This window comes from Sus scrofa, chromosome 2, assembly GCF_000003025.6.
Source record: "Sus scrofa isolate TJ Tabasco breed Duroc chromosome 2, Sscrofa11.1, whole genome shotgun sequence".
In the NCBI taxonomy this organism is placed as follows: Eukaryota; Metazoa; Chordata; class Mammalia; order Artiodactyla; family Suidae; genus Sus; species Sus scrofa.
In genome coordinates this window covers 63325643-63341364 of record NC_010444.4, presented here as the reverse complement: position 1 = coordinate 63341364, position 15722 = coordinate 63325643, and the positions used below count along the sequence as shown (strand labels likewise).

Sequence of the window (15722 nt, the reverse complement as noted above, 5' to 3'; positions counted from 1 at the left end):
CTGTTTTCTAGAGTTTAGCTATATTGAACTTCGATATCACAATCTTGAGTTAACAGTTTCTCCAAATCTAAGACTGAGGTACATTTTTGGTAGGTCTAATGGACCTCCAAAATAGTGTCTTGTGGTGGGGACCTTTCCAAAGAACTCTAGAAAATTTCTAGTCTCTTTGTCAAAGAGCGAGAATGTGCTCCTTTGCTATAGTTACATGTATACTATAATCCTTCACTTAAACACGCTTTTGACAAGATTTTTGGAGATTCATGCTTGGAACACACATTAAAAGCTGTTGTCCAGTGTTTCATTTTAAAATGTTAATTATGAGGTATAGATCTTTTTAGGGAATATGCACTGAGATTAGAATCTTGTCTGGATTGTCTTCTTTTATTTTCACAAAGTCCATTCTCTGATGTCTGTTCTATATGTACCTTATTCTATATTTGCCAAAATAGGAAGGGGTGAGGGGATCTGCCTAAAGTTATGAACTGAGTGAGGCATGAGCTTTGATTGGTGCTCACTCAAGATTTTCACATTTCTTATGCTCTGGACCTACAGGTATCAAGTGGAGTGATTTTCCCTCTGAGGAACACCTGGCGCTATTAAGAAATGTTGGTTGTCCCAACCTGGGTGGTGCTATTTCCACCTAGTGGTTTGAGGTCAAGGATGCTACTATTCATCCTATGATGCTCAGGATGGCTGTCATCACAAATAATTAACAAGCAGGAATGTCAGTAGTGGGAATGTGAGAAACACTATACTGGACCAGAACATCCCCAACATCAACATGTGTAGGAATAACTTGGGGATTCTGTTGAGATGCAGATTCTGATTCAGCAGGTCTAAGATGGACCAAGAGATTCTGCACTTGCAACTTCCTCCTAGTCGATGCTGATGATACAGGTCCTGGGCTGTGGACCATTCTTTGAGTGTAAAGACAATGGTCCAGTGTTAGAGTCAGGCAAGATATTTTGAGTCCTTCTCCACCAAGAAGCCTCCTGTCCACCTCAGGTCTGAGCTTGTGTGGTCAAATGATGGACTCAGTATTTCAGCTTCTTTTTTTTCTAGTTAGTCCCATAGCATGCAGAAATCCCAGGCCAGATATAGAACCTGTGCCACAGCAGTGATGATGCCAGACCCTTAATCCACTGAGACAGTAGGGAATTATTTAGCTTTCATGTGCTCAAATTTACATATGTGTTTTATTTTCCTTTCATGACAGGAAATTAATGTTTTAGGCCTCTGGTTCCTAATCTGAAAATAGAGAGATTCCACCTATGATATGGAATTGGTGTGCAAAGTCAGTAACAATTTAGAGCTGGTAGGAAACACCTGGCACAGAGTAGATGCTCAATCAACAGGAACTATTGGGACTGTATCTCAGCTCTGCATTTACTAAGCTCAATGTGACATCAGAGAATCTCTAAGGTCTGAAGGTGAGTTCAGCACTGCCTTGTTCCTTGGAGACAGTGAGCTCTCCTCTTGCAAGGACATCTCCTCCCTGGGCCTCACACATGGAGAAGAATGCTTGAGGAGCCACCAATTATGCTGTGTTTCACTCAAGGACATAACCTCTGACCCTCTCACATTGGCTCCAAAGGGCCACAGTCAGAAACTTTAGACTCAGAGTTCCCTGGCGACCTAGTGGTTAAGGATTTGGCATTGTTACTGGTGTGACTCGGGTTGAATTCCTGGCCCAGAACTTTTGCCTGTAGATATGGCAGGCTGTGTTACTATGCTCTACTCTAGGAAATACCTGCAAAGCTGCTGTATCTTGGTGAATCAAATTATTCCATAAACTCCTTGTATCTTCCTTTTTGCAATTCTACAGCATATCATTTATAAATGTTTGTCAAAAGAAGTAGGAAATGGTTGTGTGTCTGCTTGCCCCATGTAGAATTTTATTCTTTACAATGATTGATGCACTATTCCATTCATCTAAGTAGGTTTCACATCCACACTCCTTGCTCTGAGACTTTAAATTTTTTTCCAGCCTTATTGAGGTATAATTGACATATACCATGTTTAATTGTAAAGTATACAGTATGATGACTTGATAACAGAATAATTATGAAATTATTACCACAATAATATTAGTTAACATATCCAGCACTTGCTATAATTACCTTTTTGTGATAAGAATGTTTAAAATATACTTTATCAGCAATTTTTGAGTATACATTACAGTATTCTGAACCCTAGTCACCATGCTGTACATTAGATCCCTGGACCTTGTCCACTTTATGGCTGCAAGTTTGTACTCTTTGATCAATGTTTCCCTCACACCAAAGTTCCAGACAACCATCTATTTGCTCTGTTCTGTGAGTATGGCACACATACTTCACATAGATACTTCATTTAAGAGAGCTTGTACAGTTTCACCTTTCATTGCCTGACTTAGTTAATTTATTAAGTGCTTTCCATGTTCATCCATTGTGTAAAAAATGACATGAATTCTTTCTTTTTTAATCACTGAAAAACCTATGTATATCAAATTTTCGTTACACATTCATTCATTAGTGGAGACGTAGTTTGTTTCCAGGCATGTCTTGGCTATTGTAAAATAAGACTGAAATGAACACTGAGCATAAAGGTGCATACATCTTTTTGAGACAGCGATTTTATTTCCTTTGGATATATACTCAGAGAGTGAGAGGGAGATTGCTGGAGCCTATGGTAGTTCTATTTTCAGTTTTTTAGGGAAACTCCATATTCTTTTTCACAACGGCTGTGCCCATCATGAAACAGTGTACAAGTATTCATTTTTCTCCATATCCTAGCAAACATTTGTTATCTTTTGTCATACAATTAGTAACATATGTGAGAGGATATCACACTGTGGTTTTGATTTGCATTTCCCTGATCAGAAGTGATGTTGAACATCTTTTCTTGTGTTTGTCTTCACTGGGAATTTCTACTTCAATCATATATATATATATAAAACACACTTCAGTTTTCTTGATGGGCATGAAAATTCTGGGTCTCTCTGGCGGTGTTCTGCATGGCTGAGGATGATATTCACTCACTCATGTGCTCTCACCTTCCACTGTGTGAGAAATCATGAGCCAAAAAGCTTCTCTTGGCACTGAGCTCAACCACTCAGGAAAAGCATGATGCCAGAGCAACCACCTAGCTTGAAACCTAAATAAATCCAGATGCCTCTAAAAGAGAGGTGTGGGTTGAGATATAGCTTGCTTGGAATAGATCATGGAGGGAAGCCAGGACTATCATACAAATAATGTTTTGGGTAAAATCTTAATGGATTCCTAAAGGTCATATATCAACTTGCTACATGAGAACATAGAAAGACATTATAGAGGGTATTACTTCACTGCACCTATTAGATAGCCATGCAAGTTGGCAGAGGTTGGTCATACAAAGCTGTTTGTCAGATAATGCTCTTGGGCAAAGAACTCCAGGAGTTTGCAGTTGTTATTTGGACTGAGAAAACACATAAGTGAAAAGAAATAAGGTGATGTGTGTGGGACACAACCAGTACCTAACATAGATATAGATAGTGTGGTTCATCCCAGGGGATTTTGTTAAAATCGACTATTCTTGAATTTATTGATGCAAGGTGAGCGCATTGGTGTGGAATGAGCACATTGGGGGGATAAGATTACCCACAACATTCACAATGTAGAGACTCACAGCTGTATGGACTTATGAAGATCTTAACAGAGCAACTACAACCATGTAATCTCATTTGGTAATAGAGGCATTATAATAAACCATATGATTTAGGACAGCTAGTTATGCAGCAATAGCTAACTGATACAATAATCAAAGAAAACAGTGATGAAAGAAGGCAGTTATACTAATCTATGGGGTTTTTTTTTTGTCATATGTTCTGATTGGGAGACCATATTCATGTTGTTTACATTTATTTCAGGTAACTATCTTATCAGTTGGTGATGTTAATGTTCCATTCCAGGGAACTTGGACAGGTTGGATGGAAATGCATGTTGTGCAGGAAAAAAAAAATGGCGATCTTAAATCACATGACTGGGTAGAAATTAAAGCTTTCTTGAGTCATCCTTTGACCATGAATATTGAAGATGGCTAAGCTGGAAGGAAATATGTATTGGTTTACCATGATATCGTTGAAACTGCTTCCAATTCTCTAGTGGTTATGACAAAGTTTTGAAAAGGGGAGATATTTTGTTCAGAGCAGTAGAGGATTCATAATTATAGGCAGCACAGGAATTTTTAAAGCCAAAAAAAGGAATGACCCAGGGAAAAAAACATAAAATTAATGCCAATGTGCAACCACCTCTCGCATGTGGAAAACAATCTTCCATACCTCAATGAGTAGGTGTACAGATGAGAAAGAAATATTTTGCACAATAATGAAATGTGAGGTATAATATTTTACTAACATATTTAAGGTCATCTCTGATGGTAAGTCCATATTAGGTCAATCTATTTATTCACACTTGCCTTTCAATGTAGAATCCACTGTGAGATGTATATTCAGTAATCAATTTTTATCAATACCTATGTTGACATTGGGGACCAGAGGCTGAATTGTATATCACTAAGAGACAAGTTATAAAACTCAGTAGCATAAATAAAGTTGATATTATTAGGAAGAACAATTGAAGTAGTGAAATAGAACGACAAACCCAAGGTGAAAACATTGGTTTCAGATTTTACTCTACTATTGAATTGTATGTTACTTTAGTTGCCAAAGGTATTTTTTTTTCCCATGTGAGTAGTACAAATTAACAATTCTTTACTGAAATTTTAAAGGAAACTTACTTGGGAAGATAAATGTTATATAAGAAAAAATATATGTATTTTGCCACACCCATGACATGTGGAAGTTCCAGATCAAGGATCATGGCACACTTGTGGCCTGCACCCCAGTTTCAGCAATGCCAGATCCTTAACCTGCTTCATCACAAGGGAACTTTCAGAAAAAATTGGTAGATGCAAACCACTACATTTAGAGTGCACAAACAATGAGGTCTTGCTGTACAGCACAGGGAACTATCTCCTCTCTTGGGATAGAATACGATGGAAGAGAGCATGAGAAAAAGAAAGCATATATATGTATGACTGGGTCAATAGGCTGTACAGCAGGAATTGACAAAATACTGAATATCAAGTATACTCTAGTTTAAAAAAGATTATTAAAAATTTAAAAGATTCAGTTTTTCCCATGAAATATACAGAAATTTCCAAAGATGTCCTATCCAAGTTGGAGGAAAACCTGGGAAAGTAGAAAAATAGAGAAAATGGAAAACTGTCCATATATCAGACAGAACAGAAATCTTAAGTGAGTTTCCAAAATGGTAAGGCAAAGCTGAAATCAAAGAAATGGAAAGACCAGGCAATAAATAGAAGTGTTAGTTCTATGATCTGATCAAGAATTATAATTTATGTCTCTAATGCTTTGAGCTCTGAAATAACTGACACTTCTTCAGCTGTAGGAAAATTGGTCCTTTTATAGCTGCCATCCCTAAGAATCTTCTCAGAGCCCTCTTTATGTCTTTATTCCTCAGACTGTAGATGAAGGGGTTCAGCATGGGTGTGACCACAGTGTACATCACTGAGGCTGTTGCACTTGAGTGTGAGCTGTGGGTAGCAGCAGAGCTGAGGTACACTCCTAGGCCTGTACAATAAAATAAGGAGACAACAGAGAGGTGCGACGCACAGGTAGAAAATGCTTTATACTTCCCCTGAGCTGATGATATTCCATGTATGGAGGAAACTATCTTAGAGTATGAGTAACAAATTCCAGCAAATGGACCACCACCAAACAGCCCAACTGCAAAATACATCACAGTGTTATTAAGAAAGGTGTTAGAACAAGCAAGTTGGATCACCTCTTTGAATTCACAGAAAAAGTGGGGGATTTCCAAGACTGTACAGAAGGACAGCCGCAATGCCAGTAAGCTTTGTAATAAGGAATTCAGAGCACCTATCACCCAGGAGATTAGAACTAAATGTCCACAGAGAAGTGGGTTCATAATGACTGTGTAATGCAGTGGGTGGCAGATGGCCACAAAACGGTCATAGGACATCACAGTCAGAAGAAAGTTGTCCAACTGTACAAAGAGGAGGAAAAAATACATCTGGGTGAGACAATCTTCATAGATAATGACTTTGGTGTGAGTCATTATATTTACCAGCATCTTTGGGATAGTCGTAGAGGTAAAACAGATGTCTACAAAGGATAGGTGGGAGAGGAAAAGTACATGGGTGTGTGGAGGTGGGAGTCTGAAGTGATGGCCAGAATGATGAGCAGGTTTCCCAACACAGTGATCAGGTACATGGAGAGGAAAAGTCCAAATATGAGGAGCTGCAGTTCTGGTTCCTCTGAAAATCCCAGAAGAAAAAATTGTGAAAATCCTGTATCATTGCCTGGTACCATGTGATGAGATTACTATTGAGAAAGAAACAAGAACATGCTTAATTTTTACACATGTGGGCATTGCTGTGTTGAAATGTTATAAATTATACATTTGGTCATTTGTAAGGGATCTTCTGTGACATCTCTGATTAGAAATTCTTGCCCTCCACTCAGCCTTTCTGCCAAGAAGTCATGTATTACATGGCTTAAATGCAAAAATTCTTTCATGCATTTGAGGAATTTATTTTGATTACTGACCATCTTCTAGGGTAAATATGTGGGATGTGGAGAACAAAACTCCCCACAGTCCAATGATGAAGAAAGATAGTAAGTTAGCAAATGAGAAACATACACCATGTCTTAAGGTGACAGGTATTAGGAAAATACATGTGCGTATAAAATAGAGCAAATGGAGTTGTTACAGATCACCAGGAGTTCAGGAAAACATGCAAACAAGGAGAAATTTACACAGAGATCTGCTGGAAGACAAAGCGGAGACTCCAGATTATCTGCTGGAGAACAAGTCAGTGCAAAGGCCTTGAGGATAGCATTTATTTCAAAGGTTCAAGATTCAAATGGAAGCCAAAATGTTGAGGGGAATGAACATGAGGGAGGTTGAGAAGAGATGGTGACAGAGAGAGCTGAGGAACAAGGTAGGTTTCCAGCTGTGAGGGCTGAAACTTCAAAACATAGGGAGTCTCCTCATTCACACCTTGTTACTTTGACTTTTTAAATTTTGTTTCAAATGATTCCTGTGAATAGAAATTGATCCCTCCTTATTTCCATCTGCTGCTTAATGCTGTTGTATCTATGTTTTAAAGGTCACATTTTGGAGTATATAAACTTAAGTATCACTGCCCAGAGAAGTGCACATTACACACTCATACAAACACAAACACACACAGCACATTATGGTTTACTGGGCTTCTTACCCTCTAGCTTTTCCTACTTCTGGCCACAATAATTAAGAAATTAGGCAATAGTCAACATAAAATTATCTTTACCATCAAGAATTTAGAAATAGTACCCTAATTCAATTTGACAAACTACCCAAGGACATAGGGTTCCATTTATAGGACCCATATTAAATTTTAAATTAAATTAAACTTTTGCCAAATATTAAAAGACAATTTTAAATTGAAGTATATAAAAAAACTGAGATAGAAAAAAGAAAAGAACATATGGAAGAAAACAAGATCAGCCTGTGGATCTCACCTCTTGTTGGTTTCCTTGTTTTAGGGCACAGATGTTGGGGTATGTATACCTCAGTTCTACAGCCACTTCATCCTCCAGGACAAATCAGATGGCCCAGGTGATGCATACAATGGTCATTCCCATGCCAAGTTCCTTCATTTAGAAAACAAGGTATAATGAGCTCAGGTGGTCCCTGAGAGACTGTGATGTGGAAAAAGCTTACTTGGTTCTGGCAGAAATCCAACCCCAGATATAGTCTCTTGATGCCTAGTATATCTAATAAAGCAGCATGAAGCCATTTATTAAAGGGAAAAAAAGAATCATTATCTTTATGATGAAAAGACATTTTATTGATTGAACACTCCCCTAGGAAAGTGAGCAAAGGGAATTAACCCAGAATTTACAGCAGAAAATAGGCAATGTATAACAATAGAAGAGATGGGACTTTAAAACATGAATGTTAAAAAAACCTTTCTAAATGATTTTAAATGCAAAACTTTTGAATCAGAAAACCAACGTTTGAATTTTGGATCGACCACATATTAGCTTCTTGAGCATAGTGATAATACAGACCTGTTCTAAGTGTTAATATTCTTACTCAAATTGTGAGGAGAGTACAATCTCTGCTCCCAAGCCGGGAGATAAATTTAGTCAAGATATGTTAAAAAGATTGGCATAGTTTTTTTCATGTTACTAAGTGAATGATTATCACTGGTGATAAGATTTGCTGAGTTTTTCTTCTACCTCACAAATGACTTCATTGCTTTCCCCCTACCTGGTAATGAACAATTTCAATGTACAGCTCAGTAGCATATCATTTTGCATGTTAGACACAGCTTTACATGTGAATAACCAACATGAAAGAACATGCTGTGTATGTGTATGTCTCAAGAACAGTTGTTGCAAGGTACTATTTCCATGGGTGTGTTTTTTTCTAATAAACATAAAAGTTGATCAAATACATCCCATTTAAAAAATGTTATAAAAATATGTTTATTTCACTGAACATGCCTTCAAAGTTACTTTTTTGCCACACCAAGGGCATGTGGAAGTTCTCTGGCCAGGGATGGAATCCATGCCACAGCAGCCACCTGAGCCACAGTAGTGACAATGAGGAATCCTTAAACCACTGCACCCCAAGGGAAATCTAAACCTACTCTTCTTACTCCCCTTAACTACAAAACTCCTCTAATATGCTCTAATTTTATATTCCCAATTCCTTCATCAGTCTTATCCAACTGGATTTCCATTCCCATCACTTGTCAACAATGACACTTGAGTTGCTGAGTCTAATAGACACTTCTCTTTTTGAACACATTACAAATTAATTACAAGTTAATGAGTCAACATAGCAAAGCAACATGACAAATATCTATGTTCTGGGATAAACTGATTAGGCTCAAGGTAATTTCAGATAAAAGTTTGTCACTTCTATTCTCTCTGAAACTTTCCTGCAGTATACCGATCAAACTCTCAGACTCACTTGGGTGGGTCAATGAGAGGAAAGTCTCAGTGTAAATATCCAAATTCCTCCATGGATTGTTGATGATCAAGTTTTAAGCTCTGTTCCCAGACAGGTCACAAGAAAGGAGTGAAGCACTGGTCCCCCAGACTGAGGTAGGAGTCCAAAACCAATAACTATGTCTTGTGCAGCTGAAAGTTATTCAGCCTGAGTGACTGCAACACAGGAGATGTTTACAGCTCCTCAAGTCTGCTCCTTAGTCACTGTTTCCACTGCTACTCCCACCTCTGAGCACATCATTTCCCTGTGGGACACTGGAAAGAAGGGAAAATCTACAGATTCTCTGTTCCCAGGAGACCAGATTAGAAGTCAGATGAATTCAGTTTTTATTATTTCTTCTCATGAACCTCCCTGACTTCCAGAGGTCTAAACTTGAATTTATCCTAACTTTGAGTTAATATTTTTCTTCTATCTGCATAGAGGAACCTGTCTTAACCATGCTCTGTGGACCTCCAAAGTATGATCTTGTTCTGAGGATCAACTGCTCCTGATATCTCCAGAACACTGGTAACCCCTTTTCAACTAGAGAGAGAGGTACAATCAGGTAGGCAAATAAAACTGACTTTTAGCATCAGTGAGTGCATAGACTTCTTGTTAAAGTGATTAAAAATCATTTAAGGTGTTAATCATAAGAATACCACACTTTAATTCAAGTCTAAGATCCAGTTTAAGTTGACTTTGTGTAATGGTACAATGTATGGTAGGAGATTTCATAGTAATTCAAACATTCCAAGTTAATTACACATTGTAAGTAATGAAAAGAAAACCCAATTTATGCTCATTCTCTAAAGATTAGAAAGGAGATCCTTCTGGAACTTATTGAGTTAATAGTCAGTGGCAAACTCTATAATTTGATAATGCCTTTTCTAACATCTAAAATACTATTGTAATATTAAAATTAATTCTAGTAATTTCTTGGTATTGGCTCCAACAATAATTGGATTTGATTCCTATGGACTGTCTTTTTCATTCAAGAAGAAGTTTTTTTTTTCCTAAATATAAACATAAAATGACATTCAGAATTATGTGAGAAGCATATTTATTATTGATATGTGGACTAAACTTACATTCTAATTTTCCTTTACTAAGGAAGTAATTATTGTCATTAGTAAAGTACATACCATGCAATAGATAAATTATCTGGTTTAGAAAAGGATCATAAATTTTAAAGTGGGGATGACAATAAAAGGGAACCAGGTATGAAGCTAACAGTGCTGGTAATTATTCCTAAAATTTAGGGGCAAATTTCATCTATATTTCTCTATGTGTTGAGAAGTAAGGAAGATGATTTACAAAATTAAAATTCATCATAACAGAGAGTCAACAGCATCTCAGTAGTTCAATTTACTCCCAGTCATTCATAGTAACAAAATAAAAATACATTAAATTCATGAATTCCCCCTGAAAGACCACCAATAGATGTGATGAAAATTGTCCTCAACATCTGCCCTTCATTAATAATAAAGCAATAGGGAGTTCCCATCTTGGTGCAGTGGAAACGAATCCGACTAGGAACCGTGAGGTTGCGGGTTTGATCCCTGGCCTCGCTCAGTGGGTTAAGGATCCGGCGTTGCCATGAGCTGTGATGTAGGTTGCAGACATGGCTTGGATCTGGCATTGCTGTGGTTGTGGTGTAGGCCAGCAGCTGTAGCTCCGATTAGACTCCTAGCTTGGGAACTTTCATATGCTGCAGGTGCAACCCTAAAAAGGACAAAAAGACAAGTAACAATAATAATAAAGCAATAAACAGCCATATTTTTGACACACTCCTGAATAAAGCCTCAATATTCAAACAAAATCCAACTCAACATATGTACCAGGTACATCTGGTCTAGTTACCCAAAAACTCTAACCAGCATGGAAAATGCAGGGATAAACTGAGTATCAAGTGGATTCCAACATCATTATTGTTATAGAGCAATAGGTCTCAAAAATTTTTCAGTTTGAGGACCTTATTTTTTTTCTGGGTTCTTTTACCATGGATACACTCACAGAAGCACCTTTATATATTGATCTAGTTTTCAAGATTCTTGCATAAAAAAGTTCATTCTGGAGTTTCTGTTGTGGCTCAGCAATTTTGGAACCTGAGTATTATCTGTGAGGAAGAGTAGTGTCTGTGAGGATGTGGGTTTGATTCCTGGCCTTGCTCAATGGATTAAGGGTCCAGCATTGATGCAAGTTGCAGCCTGGATCACAGATACTACACAATCTGGCATTGCTGTGGTTATGTCGTAGGCCTGCAGCTGCAGCTATGATTCCACCCTTAACCTGGGAACTAACATATGACATAGGTGTGTCTATAAAAAGGAAAAAAAAATATTTATTCTGCTTTATCATCCAGTCTTATGCATTTGAGAATTTAAATCTGTTTCCTGAGGCTTGGGACCTGAAAAAATGGAGATAAGGTTGTCTGTGATTCTGCAGAAACCCAGGACACTGTCTGTTCAGGTGCTTTTCTAATCCTCTCAACAGAAGGACTTTCATTTTCTGAAGTTCTTTTCTCCATACTGAGAAGAGAAGTGACGGTGAAAATATACAGGTGGTTACCATTTTGATTAGGGGTTTGCAGTGAACACTGCCTGTCAGACAGGCAGATAGGATGCTGTTGAGGAGGATCTAATCGGTCTCTCATATATTCCTTTCAGTAGCATTAAAACCTTAACTTGTAGGGAAATGAATATTTCTCAGGATCCACAATGCAAAACGGCAGAGAGTCCAAGAGAGAAGCCTGTGTGCCAGGAAGAGAGGATATATTGGTATGCAGTATTTAATATTTTATGTACATTAATAGTATTGTTGTTTTAAAAGTCATCCTTTTTTTGAATTATTTTAGATGACGTTAAAATTCAGTATTTGGAAGGTATATCCTAAGTGAGATATATCTTAAGGGCAATGACAATAGCCACACACCCTCAGAGAAATCTTAACATGTATTCAATCATCTTAATTTTTAGTACTACTCTGAGTATTGTTAATTTTTTTTGCCATTTTAAGAACACATATGTCAGTGCTGCAGGTGTGCCACATCACAGCCATGGCCACATCAGATCTGATCCATATCCGCAACCTACACTGCAGCTTTTATAACAATGCTGGATCCCTTAATCCTCTGAGCAAGGACAAGGATTGAATCCACATCCTAACAGAGACAACGCTGTGTCCTTAACATACTGAGCCGTAATGAGAACTCTGGTATGGTAATTTTGAAACTGCTGTATAAATATTTTTAGATAAGGAAAATAAATAATTATATTAACAAAATTAGATGAATATAATATCCTCCTTTTCTTTTAGAGGGACATGCTGAAGTTGCCTAAATTTGTACAGGTAAAATGATACTATATCTGAGAATCAATAACTGAGAATGATACTATATCTGAAAACATATACATATATAGATATCATATATATATATAAAACATACAATATAAAGTTTTCAAGATGAAACAGGAAGATAATGTACTTAAAAAATTGAAACATGTCAAATAAACCTTCACCCCAATGAAAAACTCCCTTAAACAGGGACAGCAATTTCCCATATTTCAATGTGTATATGTATAACATGACAAAGAAATATTTCACTTAGTAACACAAATTAAATTTAAAATTTTACTTTATTATTTTTATGGGATATCTTTTGTTAGTTTTTCTTGGGCTTAATGTTTTGATTTTTAAAATAAATCCAATGGGCACACTTTAATCTTGGTGCTGGTGTTTGTCCATTATGTAAATACTTTCCAGACCATGCTCTATAAATCCTGATCACATGATGAATATTTATCCTCTTACCCTGGATAACTTTCTTCAAATGATTTAAGCCTGATGACACTATATCATACACATATTTATCTCACTATACTGTGACTCTGCCACTATAATTCCAGATCCTAGTCATCAGAGACTTTACCTCATCAGAGACTTTACCTCCCTTGTGCACTTCTAATATAGAAAGATTTGTGAATATATCTGTACTTATATAGGAACTCATTTAAGTTAATATAAGATTATAAAAAAAAGAGTGGCTGCAGAATTAAACCATGTTAAAAAGAATAGTTTCAGAGCAACTGCACTAAGCAAAACGGAATGGAGCATCAAAAGCTAACTGAAACAATCATTTTTTTCTCTATATCTGTTAATATTTTCTATTTAGTTGTATTCATTCATTTTTAAGAGTCCATATATAAGGGATTACATAGAGTATGTGCCCTTCTCTGTCTGTTACCAGTGGGGAAAGCAAAGGAAGGAGGGAGCAGAATGGTAGGGAATTAAGAAGCACAAATTACTATACATAAAATAAATAATCTACAAGAATATATTGGATGGCAAAAGGAATATAGCCAATATTTTATAATTACTTTGTATGGTGTATACTCTATTAAGATACTGAGTCACTATGTTGTACACTTGAAATGGATATAACATTGGAAATCAAATATATTTCAATAAAAAAAGACAGGATTAAAATGGTAATGATTTAATGATATCATATGAGTTAGTAATTAAATTGGCAAAAGTACAGACATAAATGAAAATATATAAATTTCTTAGAAATTTTGGCACATAGGAGTTCCCATCGTGGCTCAGGGGTTAACGAATCCGACTAGGAACCATGAGGTTGTGGGTTCGATCTCTGGCCTTGCTCAGTGGGTTAAGGATCTGGTGTTGTCATGAGCTGTGGTGTAGGTTGCAGATGCAGGTCGGATCCCGCGTTGCTGCGTCTCTGACATAGGCCAGAGGCTACAGCTCCGATTCGACCCCTAGCCTGGGAACCTCCATATGCCATGGGTGTGGCCCTAAAAAAACAAAAAAAAAAAAAAGAAAAGAAATTTTGGCGCATAGTAGAGGCTAAGTTATCTGTTGAGTGACTCAGGATTAAGGTCTCAGCATAGAAATAAATTTAACGTATAGTAAAGTTGTATTTCAATTTGTTTGGCAAGTTTATATTGTTGAATAAAAGCTGTCTAAAGTATTCTCACACCATGCACGAAAATAAACTCAAAATGGCTTAAAGACTTGAATATTAAGACAAGATACCACCAAACTCCTGGAAGAATACATAGGCAAAACACTCTCTGACAACAACCTTATGAATATTTTCTCAGATTAGTCCCCCAAAGCAATAGAAATAAGAGCAAAAATAAACCATTGGGACCTAAGCAAACTGACAAGCTTTGGCACAGCAAAGGAAACCAAAAAGAAAACAAAAAGACAACTTACAGAATGGGAGAAAATAGTTTCAAATGATGTAATGGACAAGGGCTTAATCTCTAGAATATACAAGCAACTTATAAAATTCAACAGCAAAAAAGCTAACAACCCAATGTAAAAATGGGCAAAGGACCTGAATAGACATTTCTCCAAGGAAGACATACAGATGGCCAACAAGCACATGAAAAAATGCTCCAAACCCCTGATTATTAGAGAAACACAAATCAAAACTACCACAAGATACCACCTCACACCAGTCAGAATGGCTATCATTAATTTGTCCACAAATAACAAATGCTGGAGGGTGTGTGGAGAAAAGGGAACCCTCCTGCACTGTTGGTGGGAATGTAAACTGGTACAACTGCTATGGAGAACACTATGGAGGTATCTTAGAAATCTATACATGGAACAACCATATGACCCAGGAACCCCACTCTTGGGCATATATCCAGACAGAATTTTCCTTGAAAAAGAAACATGCACCCACATGTATATTGCAGCTCTATTCACAATAGCCAAGATCTGGAAACAACCAGATGTCCATTGACAGATGACTGGATTAGGAAGATGTGGTATATATACACAGTGGAATACTACTCACCATAAAGAAGAACGAAATAATGCCATTTGCAGCAACATGGATGGAACTAGAGACTCTCATCCTGAGTGAAATAAGTCAGAAAGAGGAAGACAAATACCATATCATAGCACTCATATTTGGTATCTAATATACAGCACAAAGGTTCCCTTCCACAGGAAAGAAAATCATGGACTTGGAGAATAGACTTGTGGTTGTCTGAGGGGTGGGGGAGGGAGTAGGAGGAATTGGGAGCTTGGGGTCAATGGATGCAAACTATTGCTCATGGAATGGATTTACAATGAGATCCTGCTGTGCAGCACTGAGAACTATGTCTAGATACTTACAATGCAGCACAACAATGGGAGAAAAAATTACATATACATGTAGGTGTAACTGGGTCCCCATGCTGTACAGTGGGAAAAAAAAAGTCTGTTGGGGGAAATAACAATAAAAAATAAATTAAAAAAATAGAATGGATAAGGTATGAGGTCCTGCTGTACAACACAGGGAACTGTATCCACTCTCTTGGGATACAACATGATGGAAGATAGTATGAGGAAAAGAACATATATGTATATATGGCTGGGTCACTATGCTGTACAGCAGAAATTGGTACAACACTGTAAATCAACTGTACTTTAATAAAATAAACAAAAGTAAAAAAAATCTGGCTAAAGTGGAAATCTATTAGAAGATGAAGTTTTTCCCCTCCATCACTCATATTGTCAAAAAATAAATTTAAAAAAACAGAGGTATTACCTATTCACTGGAATAGTAACAAATACTATTTTGTGAATACCTATAAATCAACATATTGAAATCCCAAGGTAGGCCAAAGAATCTTAATTAAGGCAATAAAGTCAGAT

At 37.0% G+C, this 15722-nt stretch overlaps 1 pseudogene; it reads right to left on the bottom strand.

The window, feature by feature from the left end:
• On the bottom strand, positions 5385-6373 carry LOC100525736 (annotated as a pseudogene).